The sequence below is a fragment of the Microcaecilia unicolor genome, chromosome 2, assembly GCF_901765095.1.
Source record: "Microcaecilia unicolor chromosome 2, aMicUni1.1, whole genome shotgun sequence".
Lineage (NCBI taxonomy): Eukaryota > Metazoa > Chordata > Amphibia > Gymnophiona > Siphonopidae > Microcaecilia > Microcaecilia unicolor.
Genome location: NC_044032.1, coordinates 503,764,307 through 503,787,591, shown reverse-complemented (window position 1 = coordinate 503,787,591; position 23,285 = coordinate 503,764,307).

The window sequence follows — 23,285 nt, the reverse complement described above, 5'->3', positions numbered from 1 at the left end:
CATGGGGTGCTGGAGAGGACAGGGTGCTGCCATTTCAGAGTTGGTGCTGGAAGGAGGAGAGAGTGCTACTCTCTCCTCTGCTACTACAAGGTATGGGGGATGGGTGAGGGTCTGCTAGACCATCAGGGTGGGTGGGGGTGGTGGTATGTAGTCACCAGGGAGTTACTTTTTGTGTTGGGGGGTTAGTGGCTTAGTGTTTCACCAGACTCCAGCCTCCCTGTGCCTTTGTGTCGGGGTGGGTGTTGGGGGGGCTGGAGGTCTGCCGGTCCTCCATTCCCCCCCCAGTTGCTTTCCAGGGGGTGTGGAAGCTTGGGGGCACTACACCTCCAGGGCCTTGCCTTTGGGGAGTCCAGAGTGTATCACAGACCTGTTTGATAGGTCTAGGTTTTTGACAACCCAGACCTGTCAAACAAGTGTGGAAGGATTATGCCTGAGTGCATGCCATGTACAATTCTCCCGCACTTTCTCCCAGTGTTCAACGCTACTAATGTGCCTAAAGTTGCATGTTATTAGTGTTAATAATTGGAGAGTTAATTCCCTGCACTGTTCCGGTGCTATATTTAGGACGTTACTTCGGAACAGAGCGGGGAATTGATCATTGGGTCCCTAGTGCATAGGTAGACTAGAAAGAGGGCTTATGAGAGTGAGAAAATGAGAAGGGGGGGGGGGAGATATCAGATGCTGAATGCCTTGGGGAAGGTGCATGGAAAGAGAGAAGTTGTAATCAGGGAGGCATGTGGGACTTGAGAGCAGAGGAGTAGGAGGATTAATGGTGGAGAACAGGAAGCAGGAAGGGAGAGAGGAACAGATGCTGGAAAACAGGAGGCAAAAAGAAAGAGAGAGAGACAGAGAGAGAGAAAGATCTTGGAATTGGGGAGAAGAGTGAGTGATAGATGTTGGACACTGGGAGGAAGCATGCTATGATTAATTGTGATTAACTGTGCAATTAAACTTTTCATCTCATGATTTCAAATAAAGGGGCCTTTTTACTAAGCTGCGTAGGTGCACGTGCACTGAACGTGCGCCAAATTGGAGTTACCACCCGGTTATCGCGTGGCCCTTGTGGTAATTTCAATTTTGGCAGGTGTCCGCTATGTGAGTCTGAAAAATATTTTTTATTTTCTGGCACGTGTAATGGATACGCGCCAAGTGGCATTTGACGCGTGTAGGTCATTACCGCCCATATTCTTTATCACTAGGACAATGGCTGGCAGTAAGGTCTCAGACCCAAAATGGATGTGTGACAATTTTGATTTTGCCACCCATCCATTTTCTGGAAAAAAGAGGCCTTTTTTTACTGGCGCACTAAAAAATGGACAGTTGTGTGCCCAAACCCCGTGCCTACACTACTGCAAGTCATTTTTCAGTGCCCCCCCCCCCCCCCTTGGTACGCCACTGCTGGAGAGTACAAAAGGTAACCAAAATAATTAAGGGGATGGAATGATTCTCATATGAGGAAAGGCTAAAGAGGTTAGAGCTGTGCTTAAGTTTATAATGTAAAATCACTTTTCACTGAACTTCCTCCTTCAATTTTACTAAGTCTTTCCACACAATCTTTAAAGTAGGTCTGATTCCGTGCAATCATGTCTGCTTTGGTAGCTAAGCACCATTCAAAGAGCATTTAGAAAGTGAAGTGCCCAACTTAACCAAAACTGCCCAAAGTGAATCATAGTCATAAACATGTATTTAATAATAGACAAAACAGACATTTTTGCCATAGTTCCTCGTCAAACAGCTTTCTTTGCTGAGCTCACCCCAATTCTGATTTCATATTTACTTCTAGGGATTCTCTTTTCACCGGTGTTGTCACCACTTAGCTTTTTGTTAGGTAATAGAACTCATAGTACTTCCAGCTCTTTCTTTGATGCCTGTGCAGCTACTCCTATACCAGTCCTATACCCTCTTACGATGACATCATTAATAAGCTCTAGATAGGGCTCCACGTTAAGGAGGTGTACCAGGCATGGTGGTAGAGAGCGAGCGATCTGTTGAGGTGAGGAACACCTCCTGTCCCAGTCTCTCTTTTGCTCCCTCACCTGGGTCATCAATGGGACTCAGCTGCATGAGCTTTGAGGAGTTGTTTATTGGACTACTTTTTCCCCTCATTTCTTATTTCATCTGTTGATTATGCCTCCAAAGTGTAAAGGGAAGATTTGGGTCATCCCCTCTGAGGCACTGATTGTCATCCAACAAAATGTTTACTCACTTGTCATGTCTGGAGTGGGACTGAAAGGGCTATCTTGATGCTGCCCTTCTTAAATAAATAAAGGAATAAATAGCTTGAAACTCACTTTGCTCCATTAATTAAGGAGAAAAGCAGTGTACATGGTGTCTAGAAAAACTGGGACCCCAACATGTTTCCAAAATAACCCAAAAATGTCCTACTCCTGAAGAAATTTCTGTTTGAAATTCAAGACATTTCTGAGTACTTTATTTTCAACAGGATGGAGCTCCAGCACATTGAGCTCACAAAACAGTTGTGCTCTTAATTAATGAAACGAGCCAACAGGTGTTGAAGACTTCATGAATGTGTCAGGGTTGAAAGAGAACACTTTGAATACAAATTATGAATTAACTAAGGAAAAAAACCCATTATATTAATGCATCATATTTACCCCCCCCCCCTTTTTTTTTTACAAAGCTGCGCTAGCGGCTGCCACATGGTAATGCCGACTTTGAATGGACTGTGTCGGCAGTATCATACCAGCAGCTGCTAGCATGGCTTTGTAAAAAGGGGGGGGGGGGGGGGGGTAAATATTTAAACAGTTGCAAAGTTTTTTGAGACTTTGTAAGGGGTTTAGTTTCTTTTCAGACACCATGTAAATTTGGAGAGTCACAATTGTTTTATGCTATAAAAATTTTTCATTATTGCTCTTCACTTTAGTATGTTGTTCAGGAAATAAAAGTGGGTACACACTGGGGGAACATTATCTACTTGGATCAACATTTATGATTTCTATTTATGATTTCTATCATTGTATTTATTTTTTTAATGGTAGCTTTATTGGTCCTGAAGATAACTGGAATCTTTGTAATTTATGAGGACAATGTTAAAAGGTGTTTCCCAAAGTAAAACAGGGATGTGCAGGTAAAAAAAAATCTTCTTTTTGTTTAGTTTCCTGTGTTGTTTGAGTCTTTTGTTTTTTTGTTTGTTTTTAGAATTTTTTTAGGGCACAAATGGACAAGAACAACATTGAAACAATAGGAAACAAGCACAGAGGTGGGGTACAAAATGTTCAAGTCTGCCAAGAGCGGATTTCTGCTGGGCTGAGATTTCTAGAAATCTATGAGAGCTGGGGGATGGGCTAGCTAGTCTAGAATCTTAAGAAGCAAAATAGCTCTTTCTGTAAGGTGGCTGCCTTCCAACTTGATGGTCACAGGTTAGAAGACTGGCTTGTGCACAACAGCTATTAATGGTGTGAAAAAGGCTAAAATTTTATAACAGAGGAAAGAAACCTTTCATTTTTGCTTTCTTTTCTCCTGTCCTTTTAGGTTAGATTCAAATTTAGTTGAGCAGTGTGTAGAAGGATTAATAGGTTCTTAACAAGTCAGTATCCAAGGCTCATAGGAGCTCCTATCCAAGATTCAGGTGATTGGGTCAGTCTTTGAGTACTTTTAATTTGGTTCGTTCTGTCACAGAGTCCCTAGCAGGTACTGCTAAGACTTGAATACTAAACTAGAATGAATATTGCTCAAGGTATCCCAGTTTTTGTCTTGTCCCAGTCTAGTATTCAAGTCTCAGTAGAACAATACTGAAACATCATGAAACAACTCCATAGAAGGGACAGATATGTTCAAACCTGCCCTGAGCTGGTTCCTGCTGGGTCAATCAGGTAATAGCTTTTTTTTTTTTTTTTTTTTTTTTGGTGACTTATGAGTCAGTATTTCAGTACCTTTACTTTGGCTGGTTCATTCTGTCACAGTCCCTAGTAGGGACCCTGAGGATTGATTACTAGACTAGAACAAGAATGAGGATTGTTTAAGATAAGTCTTGATATCATTGTATCTTTATGAAGTGTATCCTGTACAAAAGGACACACAATGATTACTGAAATCAATGAGCCAATCAGGAAACAGACACTACTATTACCAGCAGTACAAGAAACAAGGGTAGAATATTTCTTTCTGAAATATGGCTGCCACCCACCCATAACTCACAGGTTCAAGGCTGGCTAGTGCTCGATAAGCTATTAAAAGTGGGTGAAAATACTGAAATTTCACGACACTGGTTTCAAATGAATACACATCCCTATTAAAAAAAAAAGTGCTTTACATACCTTCCCAAGATCTTTGGGGACATTGCTGAGGGGCAGAGTTGGGGCACAGTTTCCATTCAGGTACATAATTTTTTATTTGGAGTGAAGCAGTAGCCTAATATTTACAGCAGCAGGGCTGACAACTAGAAGAGGTCTGATCAAATCATACTGCAGCTTCTTTTGATCTTGGACAAGTCACTTAACCATCCATTACCTCAGGTACAAACTCAGATTGTGAGCCCTCCAGGGACAGAAAAGTATCTATGGTACCTGAATGTGTGCCACTTCAATAGCTTTCAGGCGCACAGGCACTATGTAAGACAATAAAAATCAATCAATAAAGGTTTGAATGTAAATTTTTCTGAGAAAATTACCTGCACACTTTAACAGCAGGAAATGTGTGTGCGTAGTTTTGCTGGGGCAATTCTCAAACGTTTTCATATGTTTGCTTTGAAAATTGATACAATTTAGATACAAAATAACCCACAAATATATGTGGAATGTTAAATAATCCCTAATAAATGCAATTTTCATACTGCCTGCCTAGTTGCAGAGCGTGCAGGATAAAATTGGATGTAATCCAAAGTTAAAGAAACAAAAAAGAGTATCTTCAAAAAAGATAGAAGAGAACAAAACTTTTTTGTAAGAAAGCTATATTTATTTTGAATAGACTTCAAAGTCTCATAAGTTTCATTGAAGTCTTCTGTATGATTTTCAACAGGGTCCCTTGCTCCCTTGAGAGCTGCATCAGGGAAAAGCCCAAACATCTTTTGGAATTCAAGAAAACCATGACCAGAAAAATAAAAGAACTCAAATGTAAAATGTAAACATGTTTGAAGAAAAAAATCCTCAAAAACCTGAACAAACATTATCATTTAGGGCTCCTTTTACTAAGCTGCATTAAAAAGTGGCATTGGTGCATCCTTACACAGGTCTCCTGTGTGCTAAGGGCACTTTAAGCACAGCTGGAAACGGCTGATTTTCAATTTTCCAAATTAATGGCCATGCACTAATGTTTCAGTCACACTCGAGCAAGAGACAGAATATCAGAAGACTCACGCTTGTTATCTCTTAAAGTTAGCTAGATACAGATTCTCCTGTTCCAGATAATAACACTCACCAAGTGGAAAAAAAAACACAGCAAGCCAACGCTGGGGTTTACTAAGCCGGTAGCGTGGCTGGCTGTGCGCTAGTGCCGACACAGACCATTCAGTTTGAATGGGCTGTGTTGGCAATGCCGCACAGAAGCCGCTAGTGTGGCTTAGTAAACAGACCCCCAAGCGTAGCAGTAGAATGTAGCAACAAAAAACATTAAGCCATCCTAGGCCAGAAAAAAACCCACTTAGTACATCAATTTCTATCGGGAGCAGGAACAAAACTGCACTAATGTCAAGGAAGAACAAAATCATGAAAGAAGCTGAGTGAATCGCTTAATTTAAATCAAATTCACAAGTACTTATCTCCACTCAGGAACTTAGCTCTGTTTTTCTTGACACTCGGCAGGGACACTCTGTTTCACGATAGCTGCTTCAGGGGAAAATGGCTTGTACCATGACCACAGTGATCTCAACAGTGGTGCTCAGGCAACCCAGATGCCAACCTTTAAACACTCCCCTATCGTATCACCTGATATGTGGCAATCAATGATTGGATTGGATTGGATTTATTATTTTTAACCAGCCCTTATCCAGGGTGGCTTACAAAAGCAACATACATAAAATCACATAAAATTACAAATTCTTCATAATACACAGTCAAAACAGAAACAATGTCCAGGTCTCTCAAGTAGATCATAACATAACATTTGCAGGCACAGAATATGCCAGGCATAACAAGTGTGCTTTCAGTTGACGTTTAAATGTTTGTAGAAGACGTTCAGTTTTTAAGATGATTAGCAGGCTTATTTTCAAAAAAGAAGGGCGCCCATCTTTTGACAGAAATCGGCAGATGGGTGTCCTTCTCCCAGGGTCTCCCAGATCGACATAATCAAAAGCTGATTTTGGGCATCCTCAACTGCTTTCTTTCGCAGGGATGACCAAAGTTCCCAGGGGCGTGTCACAAGTATAGCGAAGGCGGAACTGGAGCATGCTTAACACATGGGCGTCCTCGGCCGATAATGGAAAAAGGAAGGGCGTCCCTGATGAGCACTTGGCCGACTTTACTTGGTCCATTTTTTCTTGCAACCAAGCCTCCAAAAGGTGCCCAAACTGACCAGATGACCACCAGAGGGAATTGGGGATTACCTCCCCTTACTCCCCCAGTGGTCACCACCCCCCCTCCCACCCTAAAGAAAAAACTTTAAAAATATTTTTTGCCAGCCTCTATGCCAGCCTCAAATGTCATACCCAGCTCCATCACAGCAGTCTGTAGGTCCCTGGAGCAGTTTTATTGGGTGCAGTGCACTTCAGGCAGGTGCACCCAGGCCCATCCCCCCCTCACCTGTTACACTTGTGGTGGTAAATGTGAGCCCTCCAAAACCCACCAGAAATCCACTGTACCCACATGTGGGTGCCCCCCTTCACCCCTTAGGGCTATGGTAGTGTTGTGCAGTTGTGGGGAGTGGGTTTTGGGGGGGAGGGTTGGGAGGCTCAGCAGCCAAGGTAAGGGAGCTATGAACCTGGGAGCAATTTCTGAAGTCCAGTGCAGTGCCCCCTAGGGTGCCCGGTTGGTGTCCTGGCATGGGAGGGGGACCAGTGCACTACGAATGCTGGCTCCTCCCACGACCAAAGGGCTTGGATTTGGTCGTTTCTGAGATGGACGTCCTCGGTTTCCATTATCGCTGAAAACCGGGGACAACCATCTCTAAGGATGACCATCTCTAAGGGCGACCTAAATGTAGAGATTTGGGCGTCCACGACAGTGTGATCAAAACGAAAGATGGATGCCCATCTTGTTTCGATAATATGGGTTTCCCCGCCCCTTCATGGGGACATCCTGCGAGGACACCCTCAGGAAAACCTGGGCGCCCCGTTCGATTATGCCCCTCTAGGTGACTTATTCCACAATGATGCTCCTGTTATCAAGAAAGTTCCTCCTCTAGTCATGTCCAGACGTACTTGATTTAAAGCAGGCATTGCAAGTTCACAGAGCATAACTGATGAGATGGTGCATATTTTTGTACAACATGTATCAAATATATAGAAGATTCCTGATAGAAAACTTTATGTAACAACAAAAATAGCTTAAATTTTATACAATAAGTAATTGGCAACCACTTTAATCTTTTCAAAAATACTGTTGTATGTTTAAATTTTGACAAATCAAACATAAGTACATAAGTAATGCCATACTGGGAAAAGACCAAAGGCCAATCGAGCCCAGCATCCTGTCCCCGACAGCGGCCAATCCAGGTCAAGGGCACCTGGCAAGCTACCCAAATGTACAAACAACAAACAGACAGCTGAATTCTGTACAATTTGCAAAAATTGGATACCAGTAACAGGTATACCCAAGTAGGCTATGTTACAATAATCAATGCCACTCAAAACCACAGATTCAACCACTCATACTAAATCCATTTTTGGCAGAAGTCTCTGCAACTTACTTAAAAGATGAAGCTTAAAGTAAGAATTATGAACCAAATGTTGAATCTGGTGAGAACTGCAAATCAGACATTAATCCCAAACTATGTACTTGGGTACTTACTTTAACAGAAACTCCTGATATTAATACAGTATCAGGAAAAGCACTCAATGAACGTCCACTAACATAAAGTAATTGTGTTTTTACTACATTTAATTTCAAATGGTTCCTTTCCAACCAATCAATTAAAGCATCAAAAATAGTCTGTAATTTACATACCACATCTGATACTGAGTCAGATGATAGGAGAATTACACCATAGCCCACTCATTCAGAAAAAAAGTTGCCCATTCAATTGAGACATTTAATCCATGTCTCGTGTTGCTATATTCTAGTGCTACGCTTGGGGGCCCTTTTACTAAGGTACACCTAAAAGTGGCCTGCGCTGGTGTAGGTGCATATTTTGGTTGCACACAGGTCCATTTCCAAAGCGCACCTGGAAAAAAAGGCCTTTTTATTGTGCCGGAAAATGGATGTGTGGCAAAATTAAAACCAACGTGCCTCAATTTTCGGGCTTTCTTACTGCTAATAAATGAGTTAAGCATTCATTATTTAGTCACAATCATAGGCGTAGTTTGACTGTTTCATTTGGGGGGGCAAAGGATGGGGCGGAGCATATTAGCATATTCATTTGCATATATACATATGCAAATGAATATGCTAATACGGAGGAAGGAAGGAAGGAAAAAAAGCTGGCTTTTTTTGGGAATAACCATAATGAATATTTATGAGATATCAAGCCAGCTCTTTCTCTCTTCCTTCTTTCCTTCTTCCACTCCAGTAGTATTTCCCCACCCCTTTTCCCATACCATGCCAGTGTTGACCTTAGAAATGCATAAGCTCTGTATGTAGATCCTTCAAGAGGTAGTGTGTCATGATTTAGGCTCTACACCCTTTCTGATGTTTTGGTGCCACCTCAGTAAAGCCAACACACAATCTCTCCACTGCAACACACTATACACAAACTTGTGCAAAAACACACTCATAACCTTACTAAACCATAACAGCACTAATTCCAAGGACAGGACGAGCTGCAACCTTATGCGTGAAAAGGCAGAACTGTAATTACACCAGGCTCTAAAACACCAATACACTACCTCGTGAAAAACACATGACACAACAGACATGACACAAGGAACTAGAAAGCAAAAAATATGAAGGCAAAATACTGAACTGGAAAGTTAACTCAAGAAGTCAGACTCAGCATGCAGCAATACCAGAAAAATTGAAACTTACATGCAAAATTTCACAGAAAGCTGACATATTCCAATTAATAAATTCTGAATAAAATACTTTTTTCTACCTTTGTTGTCTGATCATTTAGTTTTTCTATTCGCTTTGGTCCCAGTGTCTTCTGTTTTATGCAGTGTCGTCTTTCCATTTGATATTCCATTTAATAGATTCAAAATAAAATACTTTTTTGTACCTTTGGACATTTTACTGTTCCATCATGCTGGTTCCAGTTTCCTCTTTTCCTGTCTTTCTGCTAATTCTCCTTCAACTGCTTGCTGTCCATTTGTATTTTCTCTTCTCTCCTGTCTTATTCCATTCCTTCACTACACCTACCTTTGACACATTATTTCTTTTTTAGCTGTTTCCTCTCTGTTTTTTTTTTCTTTGCTGCCTCTCTGTTCACTTAAATTTCACCCTCGTCCTCATCCTTCTCCTTTTTAGTTTTCAGCTATCAAATTCCATTTCTTTCTCTCACCCACTAGCTGCCCCATTCCTCTTCTCAGTCCTTCCTCCAACCTTCCATTTCCTTTCATCTTTAATCAATTCTCCATTACCACATTTCTGCCCCCCCCCCCCCATCACTATCATCCTCTCATTTGTTTCCTTCCCACCTCCCCTTTGGCCTCTCCCAAATAGTTCCACCATTTGCAGCATCTTCCTTCCTCCAACCTTCTAGCCCAGCACGTCTGCTCCCTTTCTCCCCTTGTAGCCTAATATCTCCCTGTCCCTTCCACACACACACCCACACCCCAGTATCTTCCAGCCCCCCCCCCCCCCCCCCCCCCGTGGTCCAGCATTTCTTCCTTTCTCTCTTCCCTTCCTCCAATTGTCCAGCATTTCTCTCTCACTCCCTTCTGTCCCTGGATCCACAATCTCCCTCTTTTTCTCTTTCCCCTCTAGTGTATATCTATCCCTCCCTCTCATCCATCCCCATGTACAACCTCTCTTCCCTCCGTCTTCTCTCTCACTGCCCACATCACTCTCAGTATCTCCCTTCCTTGCACCCTGGGCCCAACATCTATCTCTTTCTTCTCTTCCTTCCCCTTTTAGCATCTCTCCCATCCCCATACAGCATCTCTCTCTGTCTCCCTCCCTCCCACTTCCATGTTCCAACATTTCCCCTTTTCTCTTGCTGTCCCTCCCTCCTCCTCCACATCCAGTATTATTTCTCCCTCTCTCCCCCCCATGCATCTCCCCCCACCAACATTCCCCACCTCTCTCGCTCACTTCTACCTAGCAATACCCCATCACCTCAACAGTGCTCCTGTGACTGTCTCTCCCTGTCTCCCTGCCACCAGCCAGCATGCTGCCTCGCTCTTCCCCACCGGCGCTGCCTCGGTCTCTGACTCCCTGCAGCATTTTTGTCCGTCGCCGTCAGCGCTGCCATTCATTCTCACAGGCAGCCTCGTTCCCGCTCCCCTTTGCTGCGTCCTCCGGCTCTCTCTGATGCACTTCCTGTTTAACAGGAAGTGCATCACAGACAGCCGGTCGGAGGAGTGGACGCGGCAAAGGGGAGCGGGAACGAGGCTGCCTGTGAGAATGAATGGCAGCGCTGATGGCGACGGACAAAAATGCTGCAGGGAGTCAGAGACTGAGGCAGCGCCGGCGGGGAAGACTCAATTAAGCCCCTCCAGTTCGACTCGTTTGGGGGGGCAATGCCCCCCATTGCCCCCCCAATCTACGCCCATGGTCACAATATATCAACTTCCCATATTATTTGACTAATATTAGCTTAAATATTAACTCCACATATATACTTTCAATAATATCAACTGTAACATTTGTTGTATTTATTGAACTTTATCTCATTACATTCATGCACACCCGATAAAGTCCCTCCTAAGATTTTTCCATAAACAAATTCCCCAAAACCAGCTGCAATAATGTCCGACGCTGTATGTCCACCTGAAAATGATCTTGTAATCTTAACGCAACAGCGTATTCAACTTGTGCTGCCAAATCATTTGTCCAAGCAGCAATAATAAATCATGTGAATTCAATGGGTGACAATCTTGTTCTCTGAATGCACTGCCACACCCACGTTATCCTATAATCTTTCACAGCAGCTGAGACAAAGTCCATCAAAGGCTGAGACGTTACTGCCATCCATTGACTTAGCGGTAAGGTCTTATGTGCTAACCGGGCGAGAAGGCGGCCAGCACGCATAAACTGCCGATTACCACCGGGTAAGCGCCACTCAGTAGAAAATATTTTGTACTGCGTGTTTTGGGCGCACATCAAAAATGGAATTACCACCCGGAGCATGCGGTAGCCGGGTGGTAGTGCCAATTTGATGTGTGTCGGATGTGCAATGGCGCCTATGCACTTTTGTAAAAGGGCCCTTCGGTTTGCTGAGGTCTTTTCTCCACTTGGTGTATGTATCTAACTTTAAGAGATATTAATCATGAATCTTTGTGCACTAATGTTGCCATTAGTGTATGGCCATGAAGAAAAATTAGTGTGTGATTACATTTTGTAGGCAGGAAGGATCTCGCGCTGATCAGTTAGCATGTGGTAATGCAGATGTGCTGATTAGTATGGCAACTCCCATTCTTCCCCCCCCCCCCCCCAGATATGCCCCTTCTATGATAAAATAAAATATATTTGTTAGCACGTGATTTGTGCATGCAGATTGCAAAATTACCATGGTTAATGCAAGGAAACAGGCTACCGTACCTCATTAAGGGGTTTTGTAGTAGTTTGTCTGTTTCTGTTCTCTAAACTGGGCATTGCTGAATTTCTCAGAATTTTTCTGTCAGGGTTAGAGAATGGTTGCGGAAACATTAGCCAGCTAATGTATTACATATAGGCAGATGCTCAGAAGCAAATGCAGGTGCTAGAGACCATTAGTGCTGGACTAGCGCCCACATTTGCTACCTCAAAATGTTCAGAGACGGCAAGCGTGTGAAATAATAAGCTCACCAGCTCCGAACACTAATAGCATACAAAAGCAAGCTAAACGGCCATTAATACTCCTCCCCAATGCTCAGCAGGCAGTTCACCCAACAAGGGTGATGGTCCTGCGGCAAACCTTACACCAGTTGGGAGCTGATGTTAGGGTCTACTAGGGTGTTGGGAAGTAACTTTAAATGTGATTTCTGTCATGTTTTAGTTTGTTTCTTGCAAATGTTTTTAAACATGTTTTTTTTCTTTTACAGTTAATTTTGATCATTTTCAAATACTACGAGCAATTGGAAAAGGGAGTTTTGGAAAGGTAAGAATGATTTTCTAATAATAGGACACTATGGCCATTCATTATAATGGGGATTGCTGTTGTATTGGGGGAATTCTGTAAACAGCACTCAAAAATGAGCGTCAGAAAAGAATCAGCGCTATTCTATGAAGGACACACTACCTTTATAAAATCATGCATAGCGCTGATTCCTGTGTCTAACTTTGGGCGCTAGACTTACACCTGCAGAAACCTGGTATAAATGCTGGCACCCAAGTTAAGCGCGCTAAGGAGGTATTCTATATCTATGTGTGTAACTTTTCGGAATGCCCCTGAAATGCCCATGGCCATGTCCCCTTTTTGAATATGTGCTATGGGAGTTAGGTGCCCTGTCTTATAGAATAGCACACAGCCAGATGTGCACGCAAATTTTAATGAGCGCCAATTAACATCAATAATTGATTGTTAACACCTAATCATTGATGGTCAAGAGCTTCTTAACTAATTTTTGTGCATAACTCTGCAGCATGCCCAAATTTGGGTGCCATATATAAAATCCAGGGGATAGTGGATATGAGGAATATATACCACTGCTGACTAACCTTGATATGCCCCATGGAAAGTTAGACATGATTCATGTAAACCTCATTTTATAATATAGGGCATACATAGGGCCCCTTTTACCAAGCTGCGGCAAAAGGGGGCCGGCGCTGGCATCGGTGTGTGTTTTACACGTGTGCCAAGGCCCCCTTTTACCGCAGCTGGTAAAAGCAAAGTCTTGCTTTCTGACAGGAAATGACCGGGTGGCAAGTAAAGCACTTGCGTGGCCATTTCCCACATTAACCCGGCAGTAACTGGGAAGCGAGCGGCACTGCTCGATTACCGCCGGGTACTCTTTGGCGCTATAAAAATAAATACATTTTTGTAGCAATGGAAATGACGGCGCTCTAGGGGTGGGAAGTAATGCCGGGCTGGTGAGGTAGCCCGGCAATACTTCCTGTATAGCGAGTGGTAAGTCCGCATTGGGCTTGCCGCAGCTTAGTTAAAGGAGCCCATATTGACTTTAAATTTGTTGTCTATTTTCAATTTCTTCAATGGTAAAATAAATGTTGCATTCAAAAGAAATTCAATTTGCGACTGTTCTTTTTTTTTTTTTTTTTTTTTTAATGCTGGCTGCTGTGGACTTTTTACATCCAGATATTCAGTGCTGTTGTGCAGACACTGGTCAGTGGTGAATATGCAGGTATAGGCTGGTCGGTGCTTCTTCTCTGGGTACTGGTGATATTCAGACCAGTTCCCAGATAGGTAACTGGATAAAATTAGGACAGACTGTTTCTATCCTAAATTTATCAAGGCAGTTATCTGCATAGTGGACTGAGTATCACCACTAACCAGGTGACTCCAGGTTCCCCATCTGGACCACCCTGGCACTATGCGGACAGAAGAGGAAAAAAGTAAAAAGTAGTTGCAGTGCAGGGTAAAGTCAGAAACAGAAAGCATCCTTGCTGATAGTCAGTAACTAGATAACTTGGTGTAATCTCCCATTATAATGGGGGTTACTAGAATTACCTGAAAGAATTCTCCAGAGTCTCGGAGGGGAGGGTTCTGGAGTTGTGGGAAGTCATCTGAGATTGTGGGAAATAGGGGATCCAGCCCAAGGGGGTGGGCTCCAGGATAAGTTGCAGAAGGAAATGTTTCTAGTAAGTGGTTGACAGTAGAGGTGGATCTTGAAGGTATTAAGTTCTTGTTTGTTTGAGCACATGGTCTTTGATTGCTTTCACCCCTGCCAGGACCCTTGGAGGAGAGGAGGTATCCTGAAATGGCCAAATAAGCTAAGGGTTTTTTTTTTTAATATTTTTACTTTGCTCACACCTTTTTCAGTAGTAGCTCAAGGTGAGTTACATTCAGGTACACTGGATATTTCTCTGTCCCAGGAGGGCTCACAATCTAAGTTTGTACCTGAGGCAATGGAGGGTTAGGTGACTTGCCCAAGATCACAAGGAGCAGCAGTGGGATTTGAACTGGTCACCTCTGGATATCAAGACCAGTGCTCTAACCACTAGGCCACTACTCCACTGAGCTGCATTAGGGGGAGTTATTGTCAGCCAAAGACAATAACTGTTGGAGAGGACTGCTCTGGATGGTCAAGGGGAGTCACGATCATGTTCATGGCTAGAGGGTGCAGCTGAGAGAAGTGCAACTCTAGAGGGAAGGACAGACAAGGAGGTCTGATCCTGGAGAAGTTTGCTGGTAACAACCAATGCTACTAGCACAGCCTTGGATTATACAGACCAAAGAGAGGGTTGATGAACCCGATGGCCAGAAAACCTCTTAAACCAAATACTAACTGTACATAAAAAATTATTGAGCTTGGATTAACTGCCTGTCAGTAAAGTTTGCATAAAAGTTTGCATAACTCTTTGGCATAGCGAGTATTCCTTGAAAGAAAGAGTGTAGAGCTTACTTCTGGACTGTTGAAGGATACTCAAGATAAAGCCCAGCTTAACATTCTACAGCCTTCCGGATCTTTATCCAGCCCCGGCCTGTGCCAAAGCTTGAGTGAGAGAGAGACTGAACTGTGTGGGAAGAGTGAGTGGAAAAGTTAAGTTTTCTTGTTGTGGCCTGGGTCTGTCGGAGAACTGAGCTGATCAGTGAGACCCGGTTACATTGTCATCTCTGCAGGGATACAGTGGTGATACTGGAAATGGAGGGGGATTAAGATCACAGAGGGGTAATGCTGGACAAGAGGGTGGGGGTAGAGAAATAGGGACACAGGTGGGTTAAGGAGACAGAGGAGCAATGATGGTTAGGGGATCTGAACACAGAGAGGGGAGATGTTGGATAGGGGAAGGTAGGGACACTGAGAAAGATAGATGGTGGACGTGGAGAGATAAGAAATGCCAAATGGACAGGAGATCCTGGCAAGACAGTTAAGAAAAGACAGAAAAAAAATTAGAAATCAGAGACTGGGACCAATCTGATCAGAAAAATAAAATGACCAGACAACAAAAGGTAGAAAAATAATTTTATTTTCTATCTCATAATAAGGGAATATGTCAGTTTATGAACTGAACATCTGCCAGAGCTGTTGTTAGACATGGTTGGGGCCTAGGGCAGAAATTTGGGAGGGGACCCCAAAGCCTACTACTAAGTTGCACCTTCTACAGCTTCCAGCAGGCTTGAGACCCTCTTTATCCAAAGGGCCAAGGGCAACTGCCCTAGTTGCAACATCCTAACACAATCCATGACAAATGCTGCCTTTATATTTTTCACAGTACAGGAGGAATGCATCTTTTTTCTATTTCTCTGGTGTTGTACTACATGCAAGGTCTGGCTTCTTGGGGTTTCAGTTTACTTTCTGTTTCTAATTTGTGGTCACTTATTCTGTATGTGATATTTGTGTTCTGTGTGTGTGTGTGTGTGTGTGACAGAGGCCAAGTATTCCATTAGCATGAATTTTCAATGCAGAATTCTGTAATTTTTGTTCAGTTTTCCCAATAGATATATCGGTAATTTAGGGCTCCAATGTAATATTTAAGGCATTACCTTTTCGTAAGTAGGGTCATTAGTGATGGCATAATAGACCCTGAATATGTTTTTTTGTACATTATTGTATTATTTCACAATATGCCTGATACTGAGAGGGTTATTATTAGAATCAGAAATTCTTCAAATGGTGGTTTTATGTGGAAATGTCCTCGCTCTGCTCTGTACCCATTGTTGGTGGAGGACCAGGGGGTTCTGTGGATGCTGAATATATTTGGCTTTAATACCTTATAGGGGAAGCATATGTGTGTTGGGAGACTGTGGCTTGATGGGAGCTGAACAGTTATACCTCTTGTACTTCCCCCCCATCTCTCATTGTGGCCTGCAGGCACTGAAGTCTGCACTGCTGCCCTTGCTACACTTGTTGGGAGTAGGGTAGGAGCAGAGCATGGGGTGGGGCAGGTGGCAGGTTTTTGTCTTTCAAAACGTTGGCAGCCTTAGAGGTCCTTTTACTAAGGTGCGCTGAAAATTGGCCTCTGGTAGTGTAGGCGCGGGTTGTGGGCACACGCAGAATCATTATTCAGCGCACCTATGAAAAAGGCCTCTTTAAAATGTTTGCCAAAAATGGATGCGTGGCAAAATGAAAATTTTGGGTCTGAGACCTTATCGCCAGTCATTGACCTAGTGGTAAAGTCGCACGAGATAACTGGGTGGTAATGACCTACACGTGCCAAATGCCACTTGGTGCGTGTCCAATACACGCAGCAGAAAATAAAAATTATTTTACGGCTGCGCATATCGGCAGCACAGCAAAAATGAAATTATCACAAGAGCCACATGGTAGCCGTGCGGTAACTCCATTTTGATGCATGTAGGGCACGTAGACGCTTATGCAGCTTAGTAAAAGGGTCCCTCAATGCCCACCCATCCTACCTGTTGGCCCACCTAATAATTGCCTTCTGGCTATGCCACTGGATCAGATTAATCCCAGTCTCTCTTTCTTACATACTTTTTGGCAAATCTTCTAAGTTCTGCCCAGGAGCATCAGATCACTCACTTTCACACTGTTTGATGTTCCCAGATGCCACTGTAAAGGGGCTGATATTATAGGAAAAGATAGGCGGTCTTGGTATCCCCCTAATTCCCAGCAACAATTATCTCCCCTCTGAAGACACATGTTATAGACTAAGTCTAAGTCCTGTCCTCACTCCGTGTAGGATTACCTATGCCTACCTCAACTATTCCATACTGGATAACAGGAACTGAGTCTCATTTTTTGGGGAATATGAAATGCAATGTACATTTCTGAAGAGTAGAACTGGAATAACAGTGATGGCAAGAAGTTAGCCTTCCAATACTGTCATGATGCATCATTTTGTAGAAATTAATTTAAGACCAGTTGCAACCTGTCTGAACACCAGATGAAATGTGCACAGAAACAACAGCTTAGTAAAGACCATGCTCTGCTTTCACTTGATTAGTGTAATTTGTTTTATAATTAAACATTAAAACACAGCAGGGAATGCTCGTCTGCTCATCTGAGTCACTGCAACATAGCTTGAATGTGATGTGAAGCAGGGAAAAATGTGGTAGTTAGATAAATTGGGGTCACAATAGTGAGGAAGTATAATCAGTACAATTATAACATTTTCTTTTAATTTTGAATGTTTGTGACGCCATGCCAGTGTCTGTGCCTATTTATTACAACACAGACATGGCCTCACAAGCATTAGGGTTTTTTGTGGTTTATGAAATCATTGTATGTGTTTAAAACAGCAGTAATGCTCAGAATGAGGGAAGGACACAAATAGTTTACAGAAACATAGAAAATGATGGCAGATACAGACCAAATGGGCTGTCTGCCCCTACTACCAACTACTAAGCTGCACAATCCCTTCCTGCCCCATCTGTGCTTGTCCCAAGTTTTCTTAAATTCAGCTCAGGGCTATCCCTGCCACTAAGCCGACTAGGCCTCCACCTTGAACAACAGCATTTGAGTGGCAGCACTACGCTGCAATGACAAAAGGAAGCAAGTGCCTATTTTTACGGAAGCACTTGCTTCCTTTTGCCATTACAGGGCAGAGCAGTAGATCAGTATTCCATCTCCCCTCCTTATTGTGGCCCTGCGTCAAGCATCTTCTCCCTCTTCCTTTCCCCGTGCCATTGCCCTACCTCTTCCAACTTCTCCAAAGGTACTCAGTGCTGGTGCAGGTACTTTCAGTAGAGGCCTACACCCCCCCCCCCCAACTCAGAATGTTGCTGCTTACCTGATTAAGGGTTGTTCGCTTAGCTTCCACTGGCTGCCAGTTGAGGAGCAGATTTCTTTTAAGATCTTATTGTGAATACACAAAGTATTGAAAAAAGATACTGCCTTTTATCTTTCTTCCATTTTGAAAGTTTAGGTGTTGACTCTGCCATTCAGACTGGAGAGATCTTTTCCTTTGTCCGTGTGTTATTTATTTAAAAAATATATAGACCACGGTATCTTACAATTCTAGGTGGATTCCAAAATAACATACACAATAAGATTCTTAACAAAAGTAAAAATAACATATATATACAAACACTTAGAGGCCCTTTTACTAAGCCGCTTAGGCACCTATGCATGCCCAACATGCATCAATTTGGAATTACCACTCGGCTACCACGTGGCCCGGGCGGTAATTTCATTTTTTATGTGCGTCCACTAAGCATGACGGAAAATAATTTTTATTTTCTGGTGCGTGGCGCTAACCGGGCAGTACAAGGCATTCTACACACATAGATCATAACTGCCTGGTTAACGCGTGAGATATTAACGCTAAGTCAATGGCTGGCGGTAAGGTCTCCGACCCAAAATGGATACGTGCCAATTTTCATTTTGCCACACGTCCATTTTCGACCAAAATATTTTTTAAAAGGCATTTTTTACAGGTACGCTGAAAAATGGATCTGCGAGTGTCCGAAACATGTGCTTACACTAGCACAGGCCGTCTTTCAGCGCACCTTAGTAAAAGGACCCCTTATTGTAAAAAACAGAGCATAAAATTCATAAGCAGCAAGTATGTGTAATAACCTCGCACCCACAGCAGCTACCTTTATGTAATGGCAGAGTTGCAGAGGATACAGTTTGAAAAAAATGCACAAAAGTGCTTTCACTGCGGTGGATCCAACAAGTGGATATGATATGATAAGCTCTGACAAACAAATGGTGTTTTAAAAGTTTCATGAACTGTATCATATCTGTAGTTGTTCTGCTAAACAGTGGCACTGTTTAGCAGAACAACTACAGATACGATACAGTTCAAGAAACCTTTAAAACACCATTTGTTTGTCAGAGCTTATATCATATAGATTTAAAGCAGCGGGTGTGGGTCTGAGTTAATGTTATAGCACAAAATAAAAAGAGTTTTTCAGGGAATCAGGTGGAAGGGATTACTGGGATTGTATTTTTTCAAATGTTTGTCTGCTTGTTTGGTTTTGATATTATGTATTTTATTGATTATGGGGCACTTTTACAAAGCTGTGGTATAAAGTGGCCTTAGTATACTCTTAACATGGGTCTTTCCCCCATGCTACAGCTATTTCTACTGCAGCCGTAAAGAGGATGATTTTCCATTTTCTGAATTCATGGCCTTGTTATGGATGCCATTTGGGTATAATCATTAATGAAAACTAGTGCATGAGCCCCTACTGCCACCATTATGTAGATGGTTAGGTCTCATGTGCTAATCCTCTGCTGATCAATTAGCATGCAGCAATGCTGATGTGCTAACTAATTAGCATATGAACGCCCACTCTCTGCCCCCAGACACATCCCCTTGGACAAAAAATAAAAAATATTTTTAGCATGTAGGTAGCACATGCACATTGGGATTTTTGCCATGGGATGCTTCAGTGCACCTCACGGTAAGCCCTTTTAAGCTGCAGTAAAGATGTGTTAGTACTTACTGAAGCTTGGTAAAGGGCCCGTATGTATGTTTATTGTACTCTGCTTAGGGATAGATGGAATATAAACTAAACTAAATTTCTATATGATAGGCTTGGAAAGAGATTTGAGATGACAGCATACTGTTCCCCGTACTTACACTTGTTGGGCAATGGGGATTTCCTTCCTGGCATGCAGGTTATGGAATTTCTAGCACAAGGCTGGAAGGACGTTCATACTTTGCATCACTTTTGTAATGAAGGGACTCTTCGAGTGCTCACCTTTGAGGCACTACAAAGTAAATATGATCTTTATGAGAGAGATAAACATTAATACATGCAGGTAAAACATTATGCTCAAACCTTGAAGTCTCATTATCCTAATACATGGAGGAATGCAGCATTTGATCAATTTTGGCCACAGGAAGGAGATTACAGAGGTGTTTTGGGAATATATTACAAGGCATATATGAAAACATTTCAAAATAAAATTCAAAAATTGGCCCGAGATTTAGCTGAAGATTATACACCTGGGAACTGTCTGGTTAATCTGGCAGAGAGTTCATAGTTGCAAGAAATACACTTTAAAGTGTTTATATAGAATGTATATGTATCCCAGATGGGTTAGCAGGGTTTGGGAAGGTAGCACTCATCATAGATGTGGAAATGTGGAAGGAACTTATTTTCATTGCTGGTGGATGTGTCCAAGCATTGCCACTTTTTGGGATGCATTTATGGAGTCATGTGGAGCATTTACTGGGGCAATCTCTTCCTAAGAGTACAAAGTTATGTCTACTAGATTTGGAATATGATTTAGAACTGGACAAAACTGAATCATGTCTTTCTATAAGGAAGGCTTGTTTAATTGCCAAACATTGCATTTTATTACAGTGGATAGAAAGTGAACCTACCAGCAATCTCACTACTTGGAATGTTACACTGGCTGCCAATCAATACTATTCTTCAAAATAAGCACCCACAAAATACTATTTGGAATGTCCCCTGAATATATGCTAGACCTAATCGAACTATCCCCAAGAAATGTAAGCCCAGAAACCAAAGGCTACCTACTTCTCTCCTTATCCAACTGCAGAAACATAATCAACAAAACCATCTACACAGCTGGATTTAGCTACTTGGGCTCCAAATGGTGGAACTCAATACCCAAAGCCATACATAAGAAGCATCACTAACTATCTCCAGTTCAGAAAATACCTGAAAACCTACCTTTTTAAAAAATATTCTATAACTAAAAACTACAGATGATCTACAATAGTTTCTAACTGATAAACACTACTGTAACTTCATCTGAACCAAAACCAATTTTTAGAAAATAGTGGGATAAAAGAATGCACAAATAAATAAATATTGGACTAACTTAATACATTTTTATACATTTTATATACCTCAAAAATCAAACAAAAAAACTTTGCTTCTCAAAGATAAATTTAGAAATAGTGAGCACAGCTACATTTCTCAGAAAGCCAGGAAGCTAACATTATTTTAAAACAAGGGCAAACTCAATCCTGTGATACATTCCTTTAACAGACAAATTCAAGAAAATACACACTATTTGTATCACACACAAATACATTATCCTAAATTATGAGGTTCTGGGATACATACAATCATGTATAACTTTAGTAGAAACAGGTATAACTTCAGACTAAGACAATTCTAAACTATAAAGTATCAGAAGCATCCATACTTTTTCCTTGTATTTCCTTACACTTTTTCTGTTTTGGTTCCACTGAAGTACTGACAGCAGAGGAAGTGAACCATTTTCCAGTGCTGAATGTTACTCTTTAACTTAGCAACATAGTGAGCTGTTGAATTTTACCTCTTAATTTCCTAACCATAGACCAACACTTAGACATTATCAGCTCTCCTTCCAGATTCCCGTAGTTTCCTGTCACCCAGCACTAAATCATGGCACTTTCGATCCCTTGTATGGCAGCAGCTGGCTTCCCAAAAATTCCATGCAGGGGGAACTGCCATCTCTCCCCTTAGTCATACAGTACCATGGGATGGGCTCTCCTGCCATGATTCTAGCCCCAATCGTTCCTGGACACCCTTACCAGTGGCCTGTCCTAATATATCCTGCAGAAGTTCCAGGACCAAGCCATGATCCTACCTTGGTGGATGCATGTGTTTCCCTTTGGCATCTCTCAGAGACAGGATCTGAGAAGACAGCACAAGCTGTTTGTTTAACCCCACCTGGCTCTTACCTCCTGTCCCTGAATGAGATCAAGGGAAAGAATAACTCACATATACAGATGACTAGAAAATGGTGAAAGCTATCAGGACAGAATTACAGTGTTCATTTAACCTCAGCGAAATGACACCTGACTGGCTCAACTCCCTCAGGTTCTTTGCTCCTTTATTAGAAAAGCATTAAGTCATGGGTTAACAGGTCAAGAGTTGTACATCATAGATCATATGACACAAGCTATGAATAATATTCTGCTATCATCAGCAGGTCATTGGAGAATCAGGGCAAGTCCAACTTCAACAATTCCAGTAAAATTTCTATTATGAAAATAAGTAACTCTGCTTGGAGCTGGCCCAAATTATTTCTGTGTGGCTAGGGGTCTGAGGATATGTAAGCTAAGAATATATGTTATTCTCAGTTCCCTGTTCTTTCCTTCATTTACAAGATAGACTATACATGCTAGACAGCTTCTGGCATATGGTCAGGACATTCATTAATAAACAGGATTAGACTTGTCAATCAGCAAAAACAAGATTTGTTTATCTTATTGTTTCCATTCTAAAATTAGCTCCTAGCATTCCTTCTGAATTGGGGGCATTTTCATATATATTCTCAATACCATCAGAGTGAAACCTAAAAATGATTAAAATGCTGTGCTACTTGCAGTTTGAATGCATTGCTTTGATTGATGCTCTCAGGGTTCTGAAAAATACCCAAAAGCCATAAGAATATATGAGGAAGAGTGAAGGAGGAGCAGAAGCTTGAGAACCAGGGATCCCGAGGATTCAAATTCTGCTTCTCACACCAATGTGCCTTATGACCTTGGGAAAGTCACTTTACCCTCCTTTGGCTCCAGTCACAGACCCTCTAGGTCATGGAGCTACCTTACTGTATCAAAATTGTATTGACATACCTTGAGTTCAAGTTTTCCAAGACAAGCAAAAAGATACAAAACATTTGTATATACAGGATTTAGGGGGAAAGTCTATAATTTGGCACCGAGAAATAGGTGCAGCAATGGGGTGTGTTTAATGTCAATTCTATAACGACATTTAGACATGCCTAACTCATTATAGAACACTAGTAAGAAATGCCCGTTTCTGGAAAAAATGAAACGGGCGCTAGTAGGGTAATCCCCCCCCCCCCCCCCCCCCGTCCTCCCTCCTGAGTTGCAGACACCCCCTCCGTGCCTCTGTTCCGAGTTGCACACCTCTCCTCTTCCTCCCTTCATCCCTCAGTGACGTGGTTGCGAGGGCCGCCCCGCCCTCAACATCATCGCGTTTTGACGCGAGGGCGGAGCTACAGTGACTGGAGCCTGCAGGCCAAACCGGATATCTCGGGCGCCTCAAGTTTCCGGCTTGAGGCTTCAAAGTGCCTTTTATATATATATAGACTAGCACCAATCCACTTTGGCATGCCTAAAGTTAGGTGTGATCAT